Source organism: Trichomycterus rosablanca, chromosome 22, assembly GCF_030014385.1.
Source record: "Trichomycterus rosablanca isolate fTriRos1 chromosome 22, fTriRos1.hap1, whole genome shotgun sequence".
Lineage (NCBI taxonomy): Eukaryota > Metazoa > Chordata > Actinopteri > Siluriformes > Trichomycteridae > Trichomycterus > Trichomycterus rosablanca.
Window position 1 is genome coordinate 21,557,557 of NC_086009.1, and position 15,236 is coordinate 21,572,792.

General features: G+C 37.0%; 1 long non-coding RNA gene across 1 annotated transcript; it reads left to right on the plus strand.

The window, feature by feature from the left end:
- Positions 1–8,586: 8,586 nt before the first annotated feature.
- On the plus strand, positions 8,587–9,544 carry LOC134336328 (uncharacterized). The gene is made up of 4 exons (XR_010015715.1): positions 8,587–8,703; positions 8,893–8,999; positions 9,080–9,218; positions 9,430–9,544. It is a non-coding gene; the product is annotated as an uncharacterized LOC134336328 (long non-coding RNA).
- The last annotated feature ends 5,692 nt before the right edge of the window (positions 9,545–15,236 follow it).

Genomic DNA, 15,236 nt, shown 5'->3' on the forward strand with positions numbered 1-15,236 from the left:
ACCGCCAATGGCGTCAAAATAGGGCCAAAAGTGTTGAGAACCAAAAAGCAGATTTTGAGTTCATTTTGTATTTTACATTTATAAATAGTCTGTTTTACGCTTTTGGCTGCGCTGTTCCTCGGTCACGTTTCTCTCGGTCTCACTTTCAGTATAAAAAGTTTCTCTGTTTTCTGTGCGGCTCTCGGTTCTTCTCTCCAGTCAAGAATCTTCTCAAGTTAGAGTTTTGGCGGGTGGGCGGGACCTCGTCACTCATTGGCTGCTGGAGATAAGCAAATGTACGTTTATATTCTTGTGTTGCCAGATTGGGAGGATTTTATTTTAAACTTGGGGGGATTTCAAGGAACACAGCATTGCAAATAAAAATGTTTTAAATGTCATTAAATGGATTTTCCATACATTTCGGTGGGTTTTAAAATACGTTTTAACACTATAGCAATCTGCCAACCCCGATCACAACACAGTTTGGACATTTGCAGCAGCAGCGTATTTGAGGTAAGTGTTTTCACTTTATTTTAATATTTAAATGCTAATAAAATATATGTTTGAAATATTACTAACCCTATGTTTAGTTTAATTACTTAGCTTTAGCTTACTTTGCTTACTACATCGGATATAAGACTTTATCTCAGGGAACGTTTGTTAATTATTATTTATTTCCAATGTTTAAACCATAGTTAGTTTATTAATATCTCCTTTACTCCTTTATTTACAGTGTGGAGCAGCATGGTGCAGTATTTGCAGCAATATGAACAGAGGAATCCATTCCCGTTTGTATGATCCTTTAGAGCCGCGTCTCTTATCCAAACATCTACAAATAATCTGTGGGCTGTAATCAAAGAAACACCTGCAAGTGCACATTAATGGAGCATCACTAGTACACTTCTCTGAGGGCATGGATCTTACACTTTCCAAACATACGGCCATAGTGACAGATCAAACTAAACATAGAAGCTCTGATAGAGCAACACGGCGTCATATCAGAACTATAAACGTGCCGATCCTGCGTTACTTTACACAGCAGGTTTCAGCGACCTATTAATCTGCAATTAAATTTTACACATTTTATTTAAAAGATTGTGACCCTGCAGCCCTCGATGCTAAAACTGAGCAGTAACTGTTATCAGAATAACTGATATTACTGATTATTTAGAATAGAACGCCTTTATTTATCATATATACTGTACATACGTATAGTATCACAGCTTGTTTGGAAGTTGGGGTCAGAGTGCAGGGTCAGCCATCGTACAGCGCTTGGAGCAGAGAGGGTTAAAGGGCATTGCTCAAGGGTCCAACAGTTCAGTTGATAGCCCAAAGCTCCACCCACTAGACTACCACTGTCCCCAAAGTAGATGTACCTCATTATCCAGTGCGATCAGACCCACTGCAACCCTGACCAGGATAAAGCGGTGGTAAAACAGACAATGATTGATTGCATGAATGCTTAAGATGGTTGCAGACTAGCTCTACACGGGAGGCCACGTCCTGCAGTTAGTAGGTTTAACTGGTCACTGTCTTGTTATTGTTCTTGGATGGTGAAATTAATGACGTTATCGCTGTTGTTACTGTTTTTAAATTCAGACGTATAAAAACAAGACTTACCGGGACACGGATGTAGATCAAAGGTTCTGGTTTCAGTGCTGACGTGATTCTTTACATGGCAGGTGACGCTTCCAGTAGAGTTTTTATCCACCCAGAGGGTTTGGTTCTCTTTGTCCAGTACATGTGGAACTGATGATTCTACAGTCCACCAGTACTGAAGCTCGTCTCCCTCAGCAGTACAGAACACTTTCCTTTGTGGAATGGATAAGCAGTTTTCTGTCACCGTCACTGAGGACACCGGAGCTGCAGATGATAGAAAATAACAGAATATTAATGAATCATCTACATGATTACAGACACAATCTAAATATTTGTTTACTTTATGAGACCAGAACAATGGTCCTTTAGCACAGGAGTCTGTCATGTTTGTGTTAGAATGCAGGACTCCTGGGGTGTGTCTATACTGTGACTGATAGCAGGGATGTGAACACAACAGTGAGTTCAGCCTGGACTTTTTAAGACGTCTGATGCTCTTGTTTTTATCAAATCTTTCCACCTTATTTCCTTTTTTTTTTGTTCTATTACATTTTACACATTTTCTACACATTCATCGTGTCAATCTGTCTTCCGCTGCTGGTGGATCCCTGATTGCAGGTGAGGTGGGTATATTCCCACATGCAGCCCTTAGCGGAACCCTTTTCCACCCATGCACTCTACACAGGCGCTTCTATCTGCTAATCAGGGTCCTTACACAGCGTTTCAAGACCTTGCCCACATAGCCCGGTCATCCTGCCCTGCAGGCACTGCCAATTATGCCCACTAGATGGCACCCAGCCCACCAGTGGCAATGCCAAGTTTCGAACCGAGGAGTTCAGAATCTCGGTGCTGATGAGCTAGCAGAATATCACGCTGCGCCACCTTATTTCTAATAATTAAAACAATAAAATATTGAGCCGTGCATCTAAAAACTAAATCTGCCAACTGATCATGAGAACATGTTTCTGTTAACAGTGCTACAGAAGCGACTGCTAATTATTACAGATAAGATTACAAGTTTACATTTATTTATACAGGACGCGTCTCTTACTGCAGTCCTGGAATTTCTATCAACTCCCAAATGTTCATTTTGTATAAGCAACAGACTTGTTACTGTTAATTTGGTGATGTGGAAGTTTTATAATGTCGATTAAATTCGTGGCATGAACTTCTAATTCCTCATTAGTCACCATGACCGACCACAGCTAGTGACTTCTCTGTGTCCGAATAAATAGGGCTAGTCTGACTGCACCTTAGTCTAAGCTACATGAATAACAATCCAGAAAAGAAGAATTAGCAGAAGAGGAAGAGGACGGCCAGCAAAAAGATGGATGAATACATTCAGAGAAGCAATTAACAAACCATTAACAGCTCTTATTAATGTAACTGGTACTAATAGTTCTTCAAAAACTCATTGTTAATCATTGTTATTGTTGGTATTTCTATTATGAATTAATGTGGGTGGCAGCAGTGGTGTGTTATTAAACACACAATTACATTCAGTCACAGATAAAGAACAGTTACAGAATTCACTGAGATTCCAGGACGGACATGAAAGTAGCTTATAAGTGTATGTAAACTTTTGACCATAACTGTTAAAATACTTTTACATTTAAATAATAATCTCTTATCTTATTTTCTTTTGTTTTTTTCTTCATATCCTCTGTTATCAATGTAGCACCTTCACCTACCCTCCATGTCACAGCTGGAAATTATATGTTTAACTGTGCGAAGGTCCTGGGTTACTTTAAATTATTTGATGGGTTTGTAAGTTTATTATCTGATAATTAATGCTAAATTAAAAACTCGATATACTCACTACACTACCTATGCTATGCTATGCACTCCACATTAATTATTTAAACACTACTGATATATTAAATATATATTATTACATAATATATACAAATACAATAGAAATCACAAACACATGAATTTATATTGACATAAATATATTGTGACAAAGAATACCAAACACACAAATAAAATAAATTGAGCCCCTTTTTCCTGTTTTCCCGCTCTTTCTTGTTTTCCCGCTCTCCCCTGTTTACCTCAGCCGATGCCACGCCCCCTTACACGTTCAGAGGGGGGAAAAAACCAAAGCCAACGAGTCATTTTGAAATAAAAGAATCGACTCAGTAAAACACCGAATCATTTGAAATACATTAAGAATTAAATAAATTAGAACTGTCATTAACACAAACAAAACATTAAAGAACAAACATTTTCCAGGGGGCTACACCAATATTTCTGTTATACTTACAGACTGTGAGAGTTTTAGATTTAATATGTAATTTCATGTATAGCAGTTTTTCTTTACATGAATCTGATCTGGTGTTAAACTGCATGTTAAAGTGTTTATTTAGAATAAAATAAAGAAAAAAATGTTTGTAGGTGTTTGGTGTGATTAGAGTTTGTAATTATTTTACCTTCGATGTTCAGATGAAGAAAAGTTTCTCTGATCGACCCGCTATCATCAGTGATTTCTAATCTGTATGTTGCTGAGTCACTTTTCTCTGTATGATTTATTATTATTGTATAATTATTAATAATAAACTGCCACCCTGGTACATTTACAGTTGAATTCTTTTTGTATATATTATAAGTTAATATTGTTTGATCAGATGGCTTGTTGATCTTCTTTAGTGTAAACCCAGGATTCCTGGGCAGTTTCTGAGGAGGATCCAGGTAAAGTCGTCGTCCAAGAGCAGCATAACATGAAACATTCTGATTATTGGGGGAGAATGTACAGACAGCAGGATCCTGGTACAGAGAACCTACAGAGAAAGAAAATCAGGAACATTCTGTCATTAACCGACTAAAAATAAATGAGAAAATCTCAGAGCTTCTGCACCAGAACAAACATAAACTCCACATTCAGAAATTACAGAGAAATAGCAACAAAAAAACCCTGTAAAATAATTTACATTTTAATTTTTAAAGAATTTTTTAAGTCCAGAGAATAGCTTAATAAACAAAAAGCTAAAAGAAAAGAAAGGCTTTTTTTATTTAAATATATTTACCATAAATTAATGTTAATTATCTTGAATTAAAGGATGTAAACCTTATCAATCAGTTCTACTGTCACAATAAAATGAAATATAAAATGAATTTAAAGAAAAATTTGGACATTTAAAAGCCAACATGCAGTCTGTGGTTAAACCAACCAAAATAAAACTGCAAAAAAACCTCAAACATCACAGCCAAAAACAAAAATAATTAGAAAAACAATCCAAAAAAGTGATTGTGCATAATTTAATAACTAAAAACCAGCTTTAAATACAAAACTAGAGCCCAAAAACAATAATAAACTGAGCGACATTGTCACTTTTAGAAATAAAAGCAACTATTAAATAATACAGTACTTAAAACCATAAACCAAACCTGAAAATCACAGAACAACCAGAATTTAACCCCTGAGACCAGAAACATTTTAAATGAATAAAATAAAATAACAGGCCAAAATAAAACCTAAAGACCAACTTCAGTTATATTCTGCTTATTAATCGTATCTTCAGTTATAAAAACTAATTTAAGGTCTTAATTATGGGCTCTGTAGTGTCCAGGTTTATTGATGGTGTCCTCCTGTGAACCATCCTACTAAAACACTAAAGGGAATTGTGTGAAATATATTTAAAAAATTTAATATTTAAATTATAATTTAATATTCAGCCCTTAATAAATAACAGAAACTGCAGCCGGATGATAGTGTGCAGAACATCTGATCCATCTAATTATTCCAGAGATGCTAAAATAAAGTAAAAGGTCAGAAAAGCTTCATTGTACCACTTTCCTTTCAGCAAACATTAAATGAACCTCACAAAGGAAACTCACCCACAACAGCTCCTGTAATCAAGAACAGGATCCCAAACATCAGCAGCATCCTGAGTTCATCCAGATTCCAGATTCCAGTCTTAATTCAGCGTGGTGTAGGTGAGCCCAGTGCGGCTGAAGATCGGTACAGTCGGTCCCAGTGCTGGTGGGAAACGGCCAGCAGGATAAAACTAAAGCACTTTTATGTGAATAATCATTTGTCAAGAGAAAAGAGGAAGTCTTTGCACTGGCTCACTTCCTGTTATTGAAAAAAAATGGACAGAACTACTTCTTTTCTCCTTCTGCACTTTTATCTTTAATGATCATGAGATTCATAGAAATATTTATTTTCTCACTTCTGTGTGCTGTTAAAACTCTGTTAGTTTTGGTCTCTGCTGACCTCAAGCAACAGAATCAAGTTTTTTACATTATTTTACTGTAATTCTTTATCTTTAGTCGTCACAGTGGATCTGATCCTCATACCAGACTCACAGTTATTACCCTGGATGCCCCTCCTGATGCAACCTTCTTATTTCTATCCAGGCTTGGGACCTGCGCTGAGAGTGCTCTGACCAGTGCACCTTCTAATAGCTGGGCTGTTTCTGGCCATCCCAGCCAATCCTGTCCACACAGACGCCCAACCGGCTGATAACACAGCTCAGATTCGAACCCCGGATCCCCAGATCTCGGTTAGCGTACTTTACCACTGCACCACCTGTATTGCTCTCCTCATATTGTAGCAGACAGATATATACAATAATACCACAATTATACACTGTCAGATTCTAAAGCATCAAGAAATTATAATCATATAATCATATAATCATATAACTCCTAAATGTCCTTGATAAAATTCAGTATCATACCAAGAAAGATTCTGAAGCAGAGCTGCAGTGTTACGCCATGTTACCACATTAAATATAAAGTGAAGTAGACACAGGACTGTAGGAATAAGTAAATGAATGTCGTAGCCTAGTGGTTAGGGTACTGGAAGAGTAATCAAAAGGTCGCTGGTTCAAGCCCCACCACTGCTAGGTTACTGCTGTTGGGCCCTTAACCCTCAATTGCTCAGACTGTATACTGTAACTGTACTGTAAGTCGCTTTGGATAAAGGCGTCTGTTAAATGCTGAAAATGTAAATGTAGTAATAAGTGCATGAATTTGACACTGTGGTGGAATTCCAAATGTTACTCAACAACAAAAGGAAAAATCAGAAGTAGAAGAAATAAATCTAACCAGCAGCATTTATTCAGCAGTCGTCTTCAGATCACTTAATTCTGTATCTGTGAGACGTCCATGACCCTCACTGATGCTCCTGGGGCTGAACGTCGTGTTTCTAAACACTGTAGACAGACTCTGCTGAAAAGTGAAGTTTAATGAAATGGATGTGATGGGGCTGACCAGGTACTTTTTGCCCTGAAAACCCGAAAAGCAGGAAGTGAGACCTTATGATCTTGTGGTTTTTCTATTTTAAATTACGTAATGCTTTTAAATTAATTTAATTATAAATATAGATATTGATATTAATAATACGAGCAAATTGATATTATTATAATAATAAATAATATAATAATAATTATGATGCTGCTGATGTTGCTATTAATAACTGCCACATTATTATTGTTTTTTATTTTATTATTCTTATTATGGCATCAACAATGACAATAACAGTAAAATATTACTACTGATAATAATTATGATAATAATATAATAATAATGTGGCTGTTACAGAATATAGAACACCTTTATTTATCATATATACACATACAGATGTTCAGTACAACTTAATTCTTTCTTTGCATATCACAGCTTGTTTGAAACCTGGGGTCAGAGCGCAGGGGCCTTAAGGGCCTCGCTCAAGGGCCCAACAGTGGCTGCATGGCAGAGCTGGGATTTAAACTCTCGAATAATAACACATCAGGGTTTTTTTTTTGGTCTGTTGGTCCTGGATTTTGTAAAGTTGCTTTGAGACGATGTTCATTGTAAAAATCACTATATACAAACATTTACTTGACTTGACATACATACATGATGGACTCTGACACACACACAACTTAAATACATACAACTACTGTGTTGTGCTACTATGACTGTATTACTGGCATCTTTGCACAAGTTTTAAGTGCATTTTTGCACCTTCCTCTCTTATCTCTGCTGCTATAAAAAACTCTACGCTGCTAACTGCATATCAGAATGTGTTTTTAACCTCACGTACCATTTACTCAGGACCATGTACTGACCAACACTTGTCTCTAGTCTCGTCTCCCTTAATTACTCTTTAGATTAGAAATGTCTTTTGTATTTATTGTACTGTTGTTTATCTGCACTGTGTACTGTATTGTCTTGTACTTTTTGTTCTATGGTGCACCCTGGTCCTGGTCCTGGTCCTGGAGGAACGTTGTTTTCTTTCAATATGTACCTGTATAGAGCTGAAATGAAAATATAGCATCTCTTGACCTTGAATACAGATAAAAGTTTAGAAAAACAAACTACAGTGTCTTTGATTGTAAGCACCAGAAATAAAATATAAATTACACACATCTCTCCAAATAAATGTGGAACCCTGATTATCACTATTCCAGTTTACTCCAAATCTTTACTGCATTAATATCCAGCAGTTTTCTCACCACCTCTATTTAACTGATTCCTGTAACGGACTAGTGCGCCGCCTACCGGCCACATCAGCCAATCGCGTCTGTGCAGATGATCTCTGGTTCTCAGCTGTAGCGCGCTAGCATACTTTACTGTCCTTATTCACATCAAATACTAAATATATTTAATATAAAACTTCAATATTAACTTTATTACTAATCAAAAAATCAGTATTCACAAAGTAATATTTTACCTCACACAAAATGTAAACTAGTACAAGAGTACAAGTTGGTGTTTTGGTTAAACAGCTAGCTAACATTAGCTGAGTTTGCTAACATACTTACGCGTTGGTTGAATGTCCATTAGCACAAAAAATGGCACAAGATTTAGTATATTAGCAATTTACTTCTACTCAAGTGAACATTAGAGGATTTCCATCCAGCCAGGAGCTTCACATATCCATCAAACAATAACGTTTGTCCAGCAAGAACTTTGTTAGCAGCTTAGAGCTTGTAGGATAAAGATTGTTTTGAGAGAGAAGCTACAGAATTCATCCAGAAACATCATTTCTGTACTGAGTTTTATTTAAAACAGAACTGAACGTTACAGAAGCGTTATCACATGATGTATTAATGAATGAAGATCAGCAGAAGCAGAAGGATGCAGGAATACATGAACATGATTAAACATCTCCAACAGTAAACACTGAACAGTGAAGCTGAGGTATAAATCTAGAGGACGTTACTGCAGGACAGAGGGACAAAACTGAGTTAAACTGGTTACAGATGATTAATAATAACACGCTTTCTCAAAAAGTGCTTTTACAGTTTAAATAATAAAAAACTAAATTATTTATAATGAATTTTCATGAGTTTAGAAGTTTGTGATCTTCATATTGGTGCATCTTTGCAGGTCTTCCAGGCTGGATAAGAGAGAAAGTATGATGGATGATCTTCTCTTCCTGATGCTACAATACAAACCTAAACCGAGTCTTTACTAACTATATTACATGACCAAAAGTATGTGGACACCCCTTCTGATTCTATTTCAGCCACAGCAATCGCATGAATCTCACTCCGTTGTTCTCTGTTTCTTGTAGATTCTGGTATAGATATAAAAAGCTCCAACTAACAATGAGAGCAGGACGATGATCTGAAAAATCCACACCGTCACAAACACCAAAAACGCTGCTGAAAAAAAGAGAGAGATGCTCTGTTTAAAAATCCTCTATATACCAGGTTAGCTTTGCATCGTTTCAACTTTTACACTGTAGCTTTACACTGTAATTTAGGAGTGTACAGTGTATTATACAGGTATTACACAAATCAATCCCATAAGATTTAGCTTTATGAGCTGTAAATTGTTTTTCTTGTTTTTATTTCAATGGAGTTATCAGCAATTTCTAATTCCTAACAACTATTTGTGTCCTTCTTTCTCAAATAATTACAGAATGTTCTTTATTGGAAAGGTGATTTGAGACCTTGGTATACATGCACCTGTCCCAACTTCTTTTGAAAAGTGTTACATCTATTACATGTATAATTAGCAGATTTCCTACAACAAAATAAATGGTTAAAATTTGAAATGTCTTTTCTTTGTATTGGTTTAATTTAATCAATGTCATTATTTGCAAATCTGTTGTTTTTTATGTTTTCTGCTGATTTATCAGTTTAATTAAGAAAATCAAGAAAAATCAGGAGCTTACTGGTGTCTGTTGTGCAGTTTTGTTCTGTTGTACCTGCAGGTTTTGTTGTACCGTAGTGTACAACTGTAGGAAAACAAAATAAAACAAATAAATAATAGTACATTTAACAGGAGAAAATATTATTTGAATATTAAAAGACTATAAATCTCTGATTACGATATGATTATGAAAATTGGGAAAATACAACAAATGAAACGGACGAGGATATTTACATTCACACAATATCAGTATTAAAGATGTACACCTGGTTCTGTCCCAAATACATTCCTATACACTGTATAGTGTGCTAAATACAAATCTGAGCTCAGTTTAGGATATTGTGTGCAGATTTTGCATATTGTAACCAGAGGAGGTAAAAATGGTGGAAAGAAGGAAATTATTAAGTATAAACAATACTGATTTATGTGTCTCCAAGCTGAAGCCCATTAAATTAAATTTTAAATGACAGAAACAAGACTAACCAGGACACGGCTGTAGATTAAAGGTTCTGGTTTCAGAGCTGACGTGATTCTTTACATGGCAGGTGATGCTACCAGTAAAGTTTTTATCCACCCAGAGGGTTTGCTTCTTGTTGTCCAGTACATGTGGAACTGATGATTCTACAGTCCACCTGTACTGAAGCTCGTCTCCCTCAGCAGTACAGAACACTTTCCTTTGTGGAATAGATAAGCAGTTTTCTGTCACATTCACCCAGGACACCGGAGCTGCAGATGATAGAAAATACTGTAGCATGGAATCATAAAACATCTCAGAAGGTTTCTGTGTTCCTACTGCGTTCTGGTGTCACACTTTCAGATCCCATCATGGACGTGTTTTTTATTGTCTTTTATGATAACAAGAGTTGCAAAATTAAAAGATCCAGTTCTAACAGTCATAACATTAGCATTGTTTAGCTTTTCTCTGATTGATTTAATGTTATTTTAAATAAAATTTAAGGAAAAGGGTAAGTGTTAAGAGCTTTTAGTTCATTCATTTTTTTATCCACTTATCCAATTAATGTCTCGAGGGGGTGACTGCAGCCTATCCCAGCTTTTCAATGGGCGCAAGGCACACAGTAGCACCAGTCTATCGCAGGGCAGACACACATACACACACCCATTCACTTATAGGGCAATTCAGTGTCTCCAATTAATTATTTTGGACTGTGGGAGGAAACCGGAGCTCCTGGAGTAAACCCACACAGACACGGGGAGAACATGCAAACTCCACACAGAAAGGACCCAGATCACCCCGTCTGGGGATCGAACCCAGGACCTTCTTGCTGTGAGGCGACAGTGCTACCCACCGAGCCACCGTGCCGCCCATGGTAAAAATGTCAAGACTGAAATAATACATGTTTGTTACAAGTGTGTGTAAACTTTTAACCATGACTGTATTTGCTGAAGCTCCCCGACATTTAAATAATCTGCTTTTATTTTCTCTGTTATGTTTCTCAACTTCAGATTTTCATTTACCACTATCCATCCTTTTTTAATTCCTTTCATTGTATTTTTTTTAACTGCATGTTAAAGTGTTTATTTAGAATAAAATAAAGAATAAAATGTTTGTAGGTGTTTGGTGTGATTAGAGTTTGTAATTATTTTACCTTCGATGTTCAGATGAAGAAAAGTTTCTCTCATCGACCCGCTATCATCAGTGATGTCTAATCTGTATGTTGCTGAGTCACTTTTCTCTGTATGATTTATTATTATTGTATAATTATTAATAATAAACTGCCATCCTGGTACATTTACAGTTGAATTCTTTGAGCTTGTTTTATAATCTAATATTATTTGATCAGATGGCTTGTTGATCTTCTTTAGTATAAACAGAGAATTCCTGTACAGGTTCTGAGGAGGATTCAGGTGAAGTCGTCGTCCAAGAGCAGCATAACATGAAACTCTCTGATTATCGAGGGTAAATGTACAGACAGCAGGATCCTGGTACAGAGAACCTACAGAGAAAGAAAATCAGGAACATTCTGTCATTAACCAACATCCTGAACCTTCTGCAGATTTTCTTCCAGTAATGGCGGCGCAGATGGCGACACTGGTTAGGAGCTCCGCAGTGCTTTGTTTGTTTTTGTTTGTTTGTTATGGCACGTGTGATCCAAACACAAATACAGCTCAGAAGATCTGCTGAACATCAGGCAGCTCATGCCGCCAGGTACATTTCCTATTGTCGCAGCAGCGCGGACTTCGCACACCGCCAATGGCGTCAAAATAGGGCCAAAAGTGTTGAGAACCAAAAAGCAGATTTTGAGTTCATTTTGTATTTTACATTTATAAATAGTCTGTTTTACGCTTTTGGCTGCGCTGTTCCTCGGTCACGTTTCTCTCGGTCTCACTTTCAGTATAAAAAGTTTCTCTGTTTTCTGTGCGGCTCTCGGTTCTTCTCTCCAGTCAAGAATCTTCTCAAGTTAGAGTTTTGGCGGGTGGGCGGGACCTCGTCACTCATTGGCTGCTGGAGATAAGCAAATGTACGTTTATATTCTTGTGTTGCCAGATTGGGAGGATTTTATTTTAAACTTGGGGGGATTTCAAGGAACACAGCATTGCAAATAAAAATGTTTTAAATGTCATTAAATGGATTTTCCATACATTTCGGTGGGTTTTAAAATACGTTTTAACACTATAGCAATCTGCCAACCCCGATCACAACACAGTTTGGACATTTGCAGCAGCAGCGTATTTGAGGTAAGTGTTTTCACTTTATTTTAATATTTAAATGCTAATAAAATATATGTTTGAAATATTACTAACCCTATGTTTAGTTTAATTACTTAGCTTTAGCTTACTTTGCTTACTACATCGGATATAAGACTTTATCTCAGGGAACGTTTGTTAATTATTATTTATTTCCAATGTTTAAACCATAGTTAGTTTATTAATATCTCCTTTACTCCTTTATTTACAGTGTGGAGCAGCATGGTGCAGTATTTGCAGCAATATGAACAGAGGAATCCATTCCCGTTTGTATGATCCTTTAGAGCCGCGTCTCTTATCCAAACATCTACAAATAATCTGTGGGCTGTAATCAAAGAAACACCTGCAAGTGCACATTAATGGAGCATCACTAGTACACTTCTCTGAGGGCATGGATCTTACACTTTCCAAACATACGGCCATAGTGACAGATCAAACTAAACATAGAAGCTCTGATAGAGCAACACGGCGTCATATCAGAACTATAAACGTGCCGATCCTGCGTTACTTTACACAGCAGGTTTCAGCGACCTATTAATCTGCAATTAAATTTTACACATTTTATTTAAAAGATTGTGACCCTGCAGCCCTCGATGCTAAAACTGAGCAGTAACTGTTATCAGAATAACTGATATTACTGATTATTTAGAATAGAACGCCTTTATTTATCATATATACTGTACATACGTATAGTATCACAGCTTGTTTGGAAGTTGGGGTCAGAGTGCAGGGTCAGCCATCGTACAGCGCTTGGAGCAGAGAGGGTTAAAGGGCATTGCTCAAGGGTCCAACAGTTCAGTTGATAGCCCAAAGCTCCACCCACTAGACTACCACTGTCCCCAAAGTAGATGTACCTCATTATCCAGTGCGATCAGACCCACTGCAACCCTGACCAGGATAAAGCGGTGGTAAAACAGACAATGATTGATTGCATGAATGCTTAAGATGGTTGCAGACTAGCTCTACACGGGAGGCCACGTCCTGCAGTTAGTAGGTTTAACTGGTCACTGTCTTGTTATTGTTCTTGGATGGTGAAATTAATGACGTTATCGCTGTTGTTACTGTTTTTAAATTCAGACGTATAAAAACAAGACTTACCGGGACACGGATGTAGATCAAAGGTTCTGGTTTCAGTGCTGACGTGATTCTTTACATGGCAGGTGACGCTTCCAGTAGAGTTTTTATCCACCCAGAGGGTTTGGTTCTCTTTGTCCAGTACATGTGGAACTGATGATTCTACAGTCCACCAGTACTGAAGCTCGTCTCCCTCAGCAGTACAGAACACTTTCCTTTGTGGAATGGATAAGCAGTTTTCTGTCACATTCACCCAGGACACCAGAGCTGCAGATGATAGAAAATAACAAAATATTAATGAATCATCTACATGATTACAGACACAATATTTATTTACTTCTTGAGACCAGAACAATGGTCCTTTAGCACAGGAGTCTGTCATGTTTATGTTAGAATGCAGGACTCCTGGGGTGTGTCTATACTGTGACTGATAGCAGAGATGTGAACACAACAGTGAGTTCAGCCTGGACTTGTGGTTAAGACGTCTGATGCTTGTTTTTATCAAATTGTTTCTCAGATCTTTCCACCTTATTTATTTATTTTTGTTCTGTTATATTTTATGCATTTTCTCTCATTTCATCGTGTCAATGTGTCTGCTGGTGGATCCCTGATTGCAGGTGAGGTGGGTATATTCCCACATGCAGCCCTATGCGGAACCCTTTTCCACCCATGCTTTCTACACAGACGCCTCTATATCTGCCAGTCAGGGTCCTTACACAGCATCTGAAGACCTTGCCCACATTGTCCGGTCATCCCGCCCTGCAGGCACTGCCAATTATGCCCACTAGATGGCACCCAGCCAACCAGTGGTTTCGAACCAAAGAGTTCAGAATCTCAGCGCTGGTGTGCTAGCGGAATATCACACTTTTCCACCTTATTTCTAATAATAAAAACAAGAAAATATTGACCCGTGCATCTAAAAACTAAATCTGCCAACTGATCATGAGAACATGTTTCTGTTAGCAGTGCTACAGAAGCTACTGCTAATTATTACAGATAAGATTACAAGTTTACATTTGTTTATACAGGACGCGTCTCTTACTGCAGTCCTGGAATTTCTATCAACTCCCAAATGTTAATTTTGTATAAGCAACAGACTTATTACTGTTAATTTGGTGATGTAGGAAGTTTTATAATGTCGATTAAATTCGTGGCTTGAATTTCTAATTCCTCATTAGTCACCATGACCGACCACAGCTAGTGACTTCTCTGTGTCCGAATAAATAGGGCTAGTCTGACTGCACCTTAGTCTAAGCTACATGAATAACAATCCAGAAAAGAAGAATTAGCAGAAGAGGAAGAGGACGGCCAACAAAAAGATGGATGAATACAATTAGAGAAACAATGACCGTGTCATTAACAGCTCTTATTAATGTAACTGGTACTAATATATCTTCAAAAACGTTCAATCATTGTTATTGTTGGTATTTCTATTATGAATTAATGTGGGTGGCAGCAGTGGTGTGTTATTAAATACACAATTACATTCAGTCACAGATAAAGAACAGTTACAGAAATCACTGAGATTACAGGACGGACATGAAAAAGTAGCTTATAAGTGTATGTAAACTTTTGACTATAACTGTTAAAACACTTTTACATTTAAATAATAATCTCTTATCTTATTTTCTTTAGTTTTTTTCTTCATATCCTCTGTTATCAATGTAGCACCTTCACCTACCCTCCATGTCACAGCTGGAAATTATATGTTTAACTGTGCGAAGGTCCTGGGTTACTTTAAATTATTTAATGGGTTGGTAAGTTTATAATATGATAATTAATGCTAAATTAAA